We start from the raw sequence: 11,630 nt of genomic DNA on the forward strand, positions 1-11,630 counted from the left end.
TTAAGAAAAGGGACAGTGTGCATTAAGCAACATTTTAACAAATATAAATGCACCCAAATTAGCTGGAGGACTAGTTTCATCTGTAGTCCTTTTGCCAGCTGTAAACAAAAAGCATCATAGAAAAATTAAAACCAATAATAAAATACAGCATGTAAAACAGGCCAAAATAAATCGCATCATAGCAAAAAACACATCACATATAATACAGTTACAAGGCAATCCACTATCATGTTACAGTTAAATATTTTGTCTATCAGTGTTCACATCTTTGGGTCTCCCCAATCTGCCCCTCTAGCATCTCTGTCAGCAGTGGATCTGAAGGTTATGAAGCCAGATAGAAGAGGAGTTGCTGAACCATGCATAATCTTACATACAACACACATATTTTTTATAATTGATGAGGTTTTCCTGGCTCAGTAGTTATACTGCTGTTATACTACTACTATATAATACTTCTTCAGAATATGGCAGTGATGAAATCTGAAAGGTTTATTGTCTATTGGTTTGAGTGATTGTTTGTATAATGAGTCCAGTGGTTTCATTGCTGGGGGGTGTGCATTAGACCAGCTTATCAGATAGTATGTGATGTGGGAGATGACCATTGAGAAGAAGTATATCTTGGATAAACCTGAAGTATAATGAACTAAACTATACTCTATTTCTTACTTTTTAATATGGGTTTTGAAACTGAGTTTTGAGTTGATGTGCAGTCTTAGATATTTATATTCTGTGACAACCTGTAACCTTTCCCCAGAGATGAAAACATCTGGTTTCACACTTATGTTGTTTTTTGAGAAAAACATACAAACAGTTTTTGACATGTTAAGCTGCGACAGGATCAGATGAGCCAAGATGTAATCGACAACATAGCGTCTGTTGGCTTGGCTGCAACCTCCTTTGACATCTTTCCATGACCAAAGATAACTGCATCATCAGTGTGCATTAAGGTGTCACATTTATCACACACAGGCGGCAGATCATTAATGTACATGCTGAACAGGGCTGGACCCAGTACAGACACCTGTGGAACACCAGTTGATCATTACAGAAGGTTTGAGTTATGACTATCAATTTTGACCAGTTGAGAGCGAGATGAAAAGTAAGATTTGATAAGGTTGAGGAATTCTATGGAGAGGTTTAGGTTCTGGAGTTTACTTAATAGAACTGAATGATTAACAGTGCCAAATGTTTTCCGTAGGTCAAGGAAGACAGCCCCCACTACCCCTCCTTTGTCCACTGATGCTTTGACTTTTTCCATTAAGTAGCATGTGGCTGTTTCTGAGGAGTAATTAGTCATGATTAGTCCTGAATCTGAACTTCATTGGGTGCAGTGAGAAGGAGTTATTGTTGAGGTGGTTAGTGACTTTCTTGGCAACCAGTTTTTCATATACCTTTGATACAGTGGGTAAGATACTAATAGGCCTGTAGTTGGAGTTAAGGGGAGGGTCACCACCTTTGAATATGGGAATGATGGCAGCAGGTTTCAATAAAGTTGAAAAGTCCTACAAAACATAAGGCCATAAGTAATTTTGGATTTGGCCCAGCTGCAGAAAATGTTCACATTATTTGACTTAAAAAAATATATGCATTTTAACATCAGTTTGGACCACTCTAGCTAGTAGCTGTGGGCTCTGTGGTTTTCTGCTCTGCCCTATCTCGTCTCCTCTCTGTTCTCCACACTGATCTCTCTGCTCTCCTGACTTTCCACACAGTTCTCTGCTCTGTTCTCTCCATTCTCCACTCTGTGCAGTTCCACACTTCTTTCTATCCTCCTCTCTCTTCTGTCCATTCTCATCCTCTCTGTCCTCATTGTCACATGGCTTAGGTTTTTTTTAACAAATGAATCTAATGTATTCTGGAGAAAATGTTTTCTTTTTGATATCTTTCTTTCCCTCTTCTGTCACTTTCTGACTTGTTTTTTTTCTGTGTGTGTGTGTGGGGGGGGGGGGGTCAAGGGTCAAGGAGGTTGATTAGACCTTATTGATTACATTACATTATAATGCTTGAAGATAATTTGGAATCAGAAATACTTTATGAATGAAGGGTTTGAAATATTGCATGTGATTATTATCAAATTTTAGGAGATGAAGAGTAATGCAACAACCATAGGCACCCCTAAATTGAATCCGAGCACCCCTAATTTTTTTTTAATTTTTAAATTTTTTTTTTTTTTTTACTGTATGTCCTTTTTCAACAAGCTAGAAAAGTGTCAAAACCATACAGTACTTGGTTGCAACCAGAGACTGTATAAAAATTACAGTTGCAACGTAATATTTTAACAACAAAAATACAGCAGCCCCCCCCCCCCTTGCCTCAAAAATGGTTTGATCCACCCCATCCCTCCCACCTTTCCAGACTTGGGCTCTGAGCGCTCTATCTTCACAGAGCAATGCGCTGCCTTCCAGAGTTGGTGATATGCAGTAATGGTGTAAGTGCCTGGCTGAAACCAGGATATGTGGCACATTTCATAACTTCTACCACTCAATACCAACACATTATTATCATTACCAGTCCTCATTTTTGCTGCATTTAATCGTAGGTCACTGTTAATGTTGTTAGGTAGGAGTTAGCTGACGTTTGTGTGTGTGTACAGACAGACAGACAGACAGCCTCATCATGGATATAAGATTGTGTTTTCAAAAAAAAAAGAGCCAGGTTCAGGTAAGAGTATAAGATCAAATGGTCTATCTATCTAGAATGATGTTGTAAGTTGGATCAATGTATCAGTTTATCTCTTATTAGATATAAAACGCATTGTTTGATTATTTGCCTTTTGGTTGACAGTACAAAGAGAGAGACAGGAGCAGAGAGAGGACTTTATTTATTAGTATTCTAATTAGCATTTTTGGTATTTTTGGTACTCACTATAGGGGGCTGGTTTACTCCAGAAACATACATACTGTTTATGTGTATGTTGAGGAGCTGCTGTATCAAAATGAGTTATCTTCCCCCAGAAATTAGAGTTACGATGGTTTGATGGTTTAGTCACAGACTTTCCCCAAAAGTGTTGTGCTTTTCTTTCACAAATGTGGGAATGAAATTGCGTTAAAATGTACAGTGAAATTTATCTTGCCTGGCCAGGCAGCTCTCCGGGTGCTCAGCACCCCTAAACCTCTGATCCTAGAATCACCCCTGGCAACAACAACAAATAAATAGTAGATGACACAAACACGTGAGGTCATGTACTCTTCAAATAAGTGAATAAAGCACTGCATAATGTAGTAACCTTATTTGATGTGGTTTAAGGCCTCAAGCCACTGAATAGTGTTCAGATAGATACCGCAGCGGTGCCTGGACAGCGTGACGTGTGTGGTTGTGCTGCTGCCGTGGTCCTGCCAGATGTTTCCTGCTGCTGCTGCCATCATTAGTCATTAGTCATACTTCTACTGTTATTATACACATATGACTGTTGTCACACATGTATACTGCCAGATATTAATACATACTTTCAACATATTGTACCACAGTAGCCAGAACTATAACTATAATATTATTACTTTCAATAATGTTGTTGTAAGCTACTGTCATTACCTGCATCTCTCTCTCTCTCTCTCTCTCTCTCTGTCTCATTGTGTCATGCGGATTACTGTTAATTTATTATGCTGATCTGTTCTGTACGACATCTATTGCACGTCTGTCCGTCCTGGAAGAGGGATCCCTCCTCAGTTGCTCTTCCTGAGGTTTCTACCATTTTTTCCCCGTTAAAGGGTTTTTTTGGGGGAGTTTTTCCTTATCCGCTGTGAGGGTCATAAGGACAGAGGGATGTCGTATGTTGTAAAGCCCTGTGAGGCAAATTGTGATTTGTGATATTGGGCTTTATAAATAAAATTGATTGATTGATTGATGATAGATAGAGGGATGCTCTTATTGCCCAGTGCATTATATATCAAATACCCACCTCAATCAAATCTAGTGTACAACATACAGATGCATCACCATAATTTAGAATATCATAATAAGTTCAATATTTTTTGTCATATATATGTATAGAGTTTCTACACCACCTAACCTGTTGTAACTTTATTGGGTCATGAAACAGCCACCTGCATAACGTTAAATAACGTTACCTTCGGGAGCATGGCACTGACTTAATGAGCTCAGATCATGCATGATTAGCCAGTAGCTTTCAACCCATTGTGTCACAGCTAAAGCTTCTAACATTAACCTTACTTAGCAAGAACTTTCTTAAACCTTAACTTACAGTGGGCTGCTTGGTTGTCGCTAAAATAATAATAAAAAATCATTCACTCACCTCATCTGTCAGCTAACAGTATCGATGTCTTCCTGTCAACTGAATTCAAGTTTTCCGCTTTCCGCTGATACATCAGATAACTTCCTGCGTGTTGTTTCAAGCTGTCTGGTGTGTTAATATGTTTACCATGCTTGTTGTAAATTCCCTGTTTATGTTTTTTTCTAGTTAGGCACATTTTGGGGCAACTAAGATGCACTCTGGGTCTTACTGTGCATTCCCACCAAAAGCTTCATGAGTGTCATAAGCGGCCGGCAGCCATTCATTTTCAATGCACGCTGGCGACAAAGGGCGTCAAGGGCTTGGGCTGCAGCAAGCGGCGCGATGCCAGTGACCAGAGCGTCAAGTAGATGTTGAGAGAAGCTGAATTTTATGCAAATGAGCAGCGCCGCCGCCGAAGCAGCAGTCAATTGCAGACCGGGATTCGGATATGGAGGTCTGGGCTCTCCTGGAGCTGTACCAGCAGGTGAAATTCGCCGTGGAGTTGACCCTAGACTTGCCACCCGTCCCGTTTTTCCCAGAATTGTTCTCTTTTTTCATCAGCTGTCCCGGGAAAAAAAATCAGGCCGAGGAGTCCATCCAGAATCAGTGCAACAGGCTCAAGAACATCTGTGTCAGAGAGATAACAAAGAGGTAAGAGGAGCTGTGGGAAGTCCTAACAGTTCACTTAGTATATTTGCACATCCAATCATGTTTTAATTTGTATTTTTTCCATTTATATTTAACCCTATGGGCCCGAACGACCCATAGTGCGTCCAAGTTCACACCTGTTCTTCTCTATGGCGTCATAGCGAGAAGCCACGCATATCACGTGAAACAGCGGAATCGTAGCTTTCCGAATGTTTTCACAGCGAAAAAAAATGATAAAGTTACACTAAAATTATGTATAACAGAGCTTTCATACAGCTTTGCACACACATTACTCTTGGATGGATTACTCACGAATGCAGGCTTGCACAGAAGTGCCACACATATCACATGAAAGGGCAGGACCAGAGCTTTCCAATGATACCACACACATCATTGTGCTGTCATCCCATCATGCTATAAATCCAGATCAATTGTCTACAAAATAAAAACCTGACGAATTTCTTTACAATCCATTATACAGATCTTGTTATCAGTCACTTCATATAGTGAGGAATATCGTATCTTACCACGTCTTAGGCTTGCATGTGTTTCTCCCTGTCTATCCACATTTGTAACGTTAGTCCAGCTTTCAAGATGTAAATAGCCTATCTCCATATTGTCCAGTTGACACTCCATTAAACTTTGTATGACAAGACCAGTGCACTTACCTTTGCGCACCCAAACAACTGAGGCCTAACTATGCATGCATGACAGGGCCGTAGTCACCATATACATTGAGGGGGACACGTGCCCCCCCCCGCCCAATTTTTTTTTTAACTGCAATCAAAGTGGCAAATATTATCTTGGAGGACATCATTGCACTTGGTTGACTATTTTTATATGATCTTAGATGTAAATAGTGCATGTTGCTTTCAGATAAAACACAGTTTTGACTTGTGAATGAGTCAATGGAATTTCTTGCAATAATGAAAAAATACTGGCAATCATGTCCGCCTGGCACAAACCACATGTTTTGGATAGCTGTGAAGTGACAGAATGTCCCAGCATCATGGTTCTTATATTGCCAGATTCCAGAGAGGCTCCCCTCTACATATATGGCAGAATATGTCAACTTCCAACTCGCTATGGTGAGATACATGTAAAAATGTAAGAATCTAGTAACACAAATTTGTTTTTTTCATTGATATAAAAATTAATATAAAATACAGGCACATAGAAGGACATGGAATGATGGCAAATCTGGTCTCCTATGTCCGAACTTCATGTTCATTGGTCAGTCTGAACTGGTAATAATGGCCGAGCCCTCTGCCTCAAACATTTGGTCGAGTGTCCCTTTTTTTCACAAATCCAAGGTGGCAACCCTAGTTGACCCAGACGGCCCGACAGCTCAGGACCCTGTGTTTCCTCAGCAAATACACCAATGCAATACAAAGGAGGCTTCCGAAAGTGCGATCCATGAGCTCCCACTTATTTATTAACAATATTCCATTTCTCAGTGGTCCTACGTTCCAACAGGAGAGTAAAATCATAATTATAAAAGACTCATAAAGGCTATGTGTGTTTATTAGTGTTATTTTAATTGTGTAATGAAAGTCATGAATAATACATAGTGAAGACATAAATGATAGTATATTTGTTCAGCCTTGTAAAGTGCACTGCCGGTCAGCCTAGATGGACACATCTGCAGCGCCTGGCCCTGCCCCTTTTGCAGCTGCAAGCGCTTGCTGGAGCTGGCAGTGTGAGTGATGTCAGAGCGACCAGAGTGCCCACAGGCGACTATGAAGCTTTTGGTGGGAATGCACAGTTAGTACCTGCAGTAAGATGCGCTCTGGGTCCTAGTGCCTGCAGTCAATTTGTGGAGTCTCCAGAGTGAAGATGTGTGCGTCCAGAGTGAAGATTTGTGCTGTTTAAGACCAGAAAAGAATGTGTTCATGAAGAGTGAGTGTTCCTAAGCCTATAGAATGTCTTTATTGATAAGTTGCAATGTATAAGAGCTGCTCGTGCTCATTAAGTTAATGCTAATTAGTAAGCTGCATTGAATGCACTGTATTAGACAGCCTTTTCACCTAGCATGCATTTATGTTCAGTGTTGGCTGAAGCTTTTCTGCATGCCATATTCATGTGATAATGCCAGATGCTTAACCAGTTAAATCTCACACACTTTGTATGTTTTATTTCTTTATTACAGAAAAACCATTCATTCAACATTCATTCAACTTTCCATTCAGCCATTCATTCGTCCATTCGGTCAATTATCAGTCAGTCATCATTCACCTGTGCACATGTTGAACTGAAGCCTGTCTGTACTGCTGCCATTCTTTATATAAAGTGAGATCATATTTCTCCTGTTTTAGCTTTTCTGCACTGGCTCCCTGTAAAATCCAGAATTGAATTTAAAATCCTACTGTTAACTTATAAAGCTCTAAATTGTCAGGCTCCGTCATATCTTAGAGAGCTCATAGTGCCATATTATCCCACCAGAACACTGCGCTCTGAGAATGCAGGGTTTCTCATGGTCCCTAAAGTCTCCAAAAGTAGATCATGAGCCAGAACCTTCAGCTATCAGGCTCCTCTCCTGTGGAATCATCTTCCTGTTGCGGTCCAGGAGGCAGACACCGTCTCCACATTTAAGACTAGAGTTAAGACTTTCCTCTTTGATAAAGCTTATAGTTAGGGCCGGCTCAGGCTTGCCTTGTACCAGCCCCTAGTTAGGCTGACTTAGGCCTAGTCTGCCGGGGGACCTCCTATAATACACCGGGCACCTTCTCTCCTTCTCTCTCTCTCTCATGTCCTGTTACTGCATCTTGCTAAGTCGGTCGTACTGCATGTCACTAACTCGGCTTCTTCTCCGGAGCCTTTTGCTCCACTCGCAGGTTAACTTCTATCACAGCAGTGCCTGGATAGTGTGACATGTGTGGATGTGCTGGTGCCGTGGTCCTGCCAGATGCCTCCTGCCGCTGCTGTTATCATTAGTCATACTTCTACTATTATACACATGATTATTGTCACATACATATACTATCAGATATTAATATTTACTTTCAACATATTGTACCACAATAGCCAGAATCATAATTATAATGTTATTACTTTCATTAATGTTGTTGTAAGCTATTAACATTATCGTCTGTCCTGCATCTCTCTCTGTCTCTGTCTCTGTCTCTCTCACTGTCTCTCTTTCTGTCTCAATGTGACATACGGATAACTGTTAATTTATTATGTTGATCTGTTCTGTACGACATCTATTGCACGTCTGTCTGTCCTGGAAGAGGGATCCCTCTTCAGTTGCTCTTCCTGAGGTTTCTACCGTTTTTTTTCCCCGTTAAAGGGTTTTTTTTGTGGAGTTTTTCCTTATCCGCTGCGAGGGTCCAAAGGACAGAGGGATGTCATATGCTGTAAAGCACTGTGAGGCAAATTGTGATTTGTGATATTGGGCTTTATAAATAAAACTGGTTGATTGATTGAAGAAACCAATCCTATGGGCCCGAACGACGCATAGTGCATCCAAATTCACACCTGTTCTTCTCTATGGATTTTCTCCGCAACCGTTCACGGTTAGCCACGCATATCACGAGAAACAACAGAATCGTAGCTTTCCGAGAAGACCAAGCACTTGTCGGTAGTCCAATGTTTTCACAGCAAAAAAAAAAAATGATAAAGTTACACTAAAATTATGTATAACAGAGCTTTCATACAGCTTTGCACACACATTACTCTTGGATGGATTACTCGCGAATGCAGGGTCGCACAGAAATGCCATGCATATCACATGAAAGCGCAGGAGCAGAGCTTTCCAGTGATACCACACATCTTCATTGTGCTGTCATTCCATCATGCTATAAATCCAGATCAATTGTCTACAAAATAAAAACCTGAAGAATTTCTTTACAATCCATTATACAGATCTTGTTATCAGTCACTTCATATAGTGAGGAATATCGTATCTTACCACATCTTAGGCTTGCATGTGTTTCTCCCTGTCTATCCACATTTGTAGTCCAGCTTTCAAGATGCAAATATCTCCATATTGTCCAGTTGACACTCCATCAAACTTTGTCAAAACCAGCGCACTTCACCTTTGTGCACCCAGACAACTGAGGCCTAATTATGCATGCCTGACAGGTAGTAGTCACCATATACATTGAGGGGGACACGTGCCCCCCCCCCCCCACTGCCCAAAATGTCCCCCCAATATATAGGCTAACTGAAACTGAAAAACAAATATTATCTTGGAAGACATCATTGCACTTGGTTGACTATTTTTATATTATCTTAGATGTAAATATTGCATGTTTCTTTCAGATGAAACACATTTTTGACTTGTGAATGAGTCAATGGAATTTCTTGCAATAATGAAAAAATACTGGCATGTCCGCATAACATGTCCGCCTGGTACAAACCACATGTTTTGGACAACTGTGAAGTGACAGAATGTCCCACCATCATGGTTCTTATATTACCAGGTTCCAGAGAGTCTCCCCTCTTCAGATATGGCAGAATATGTCATTTTCCAACTTGCTATGGTGAGATACATGTCAAAATGTAAGAATTTAGTCATACGGATTTGTTTTTTTCATTGATATAAAAATTAATATAAAATACAGGCACATAGGAGGACATGTAATGATGGCAAATCTGGTTAGCCCAGATTGTCCTGAAAAAAAAACAAGATATAGCATGTGTATGTAGCCTTTATAATGACTGTGATATGAGCTTAAAAGTAAAGGCAGTAAAAATACCCCAAAAAGGCCTAGGGCCCATAGGGTTAACTGGTGTCTGTGTCCACTCTCTGACTGGAGTTACTGTTGTGGATAGAGTGGTTCCAGCATTACAAATTAAAGACTCCCCTTTTATCTTCAATATTGGTCCTTCGAGCCAGATTACTTCACCCACAACAGCGCCATGGACACACAGAAGAGCAACAGCAGCAGATAAGAGTGGATTGCAAGGAGGAGGAAGGCCAGGACAACTCCCATCGTATCTTCAAGGCTGTAAGGTCAGTTTACCACAGTCCCCCATGCCCTATACTGTTCCCCTCGAAGATGACAGCAAAAGTGCCAGCGCACAGCAGCTGCGGTTACTCAGGCTGCAGACCGAGTCTGCTGCTATGGATGACCAGCCACACACTGCGCTCGGGCCCCAACTCTGTCTCCCCTTGGCAGGAGCAGTCGATAAGGTAAATCGGTGGTACATGGCATCATCTGCTAACAACCAACCTAGCCAGCATGAGGTGTCTTTGAGGCCTCCATTGCCAGCCTCCTCAGAGCAGAGCTGCCAAAGTCACAGATTGACAGAATACAGCTTCAGTGAAAGTGGATGTGGCTCTCCAATACCACAGCAAGTGTCGCCCCTCAACCTGTGCATCCTGGTGAGCAGCGCACCTGGGTTTAACTCCCAAACAGAGCTCAGTGCCTCCCTGCAGCCGCGGTTGCTGGCACAGATGGGCCATTTGATCCAGCATCAAGATATGCTGCCGCTAGTACCATTGCTGCATGCGACAACTACAACACTGCAGGCGCAGGCTACAACAGCTCACACGCCTGGCCAGAGGCAGGACAGCTACATGTTGACTCAGTCTTTACCTCCAACAGTAGCTTCCACATCGCTGTTTGGAGCAGTTTCTAGGCCACCAGTCCTCACTGCAGCGGGCATGGGCACAGCCATGGCACCGTCCACCATCACGAAGGTGCAAGCAGCGAGTCAGGTGGGTCCACAAATGTCGACAGTAGCAAAGTATCAGCCTACCTACCAGCTAACCCAGCCTGCTCACCAGCTAAACCAGCCTGCCTACCACTCAAATGTCATGCTATCGGCCATACAGACCCAACATCTGCCCACGCCAATAACAGCCACATATCCGGCATACCAATATGCTCAAGCTATGCCTGCACAATCCACGTACAAACCTCAACCTGCAACAGCGCCGTACGCTGCACAAAAGCCACCAGTGGCAGCTGCTCTCCAGCCAGTAAGCACACCTCAGCAATCGAGCTAGCAAACACTCATCTGGGGGCCAGCACCATCCCCACCTGTTGCACCTCAGTAGGCAGTGTATCAGCCCACAACAGTTATCCCTGTGCAGCCTGCTTATCAACCGCCACTGTACCAGCTGAGCCCTCCTCAACCAGTTTATCAGCCCCAGCACGGTTCCATTGACTCAGCCAGCCTTTCCCCTGGCATTTCCAACATCTTACCAGCCTACACCTGTCCCAAAGGTCCAGTACGCCCTTCAGCCCCAGTAAACATCGCCACAAATACCATACACTCTCCAGCCTCCTAGGCAGCCAGTTCCCATACCTGAACTGCCTAATCTAGTTCATGACAGCAGGAGAGAGTTTGCTGACCTGAAGATCATGCTGGACCACCTACTCAGTCCCCACACTGAACTTTCTGAACACTACAAATATCGTGTACTCATGGAGCATCTGCTTCTGGATGAAGCTAAGCTTATAGCTCAGGCCTGCAGGCATTATGTGCAGCCTTACACTGCCGCCATGCAGGTGTTACAGCGGCAATATGGACAGCCACACCAACTCGCGCAGAGTGAAATTGCAGCAATCCTGAACTCCCCTGACATCAAGGCTGGAGATTCAAAGGCTTTCCAAAGTTTCGCCCTCAGTGTTGATCTTTTGGTAGGGATACTGACTTCTCTGGAAAGGCCTAATGGAATGGAGGTGATGTCGACCAGCCATGTCGATCGGCTCCTCAGCAAGCTCCCTAAGCAATCAAGGGACGGCTTTGTGGAGCATCTGCAGGCTCAAGGTCACCTCAACACAAGTAGCCTCAATCC

This window comes from Epinephelus lanceolatus, chromosome 17 (assembly GCF_041903045.1).
Source record: "Epinephelus lanceolatus isolate andai-2023 chromosome 17, ASM4190304v1, whole genome shotgun sequence".
Classification (NCBI taxonomy): domain Eukaryota; kingdom Metazoa; phylum Chordata; class Actinopteri; order Perciformes; family Serranidae; genus Epinephelus; species Epinephelus lanceolatus.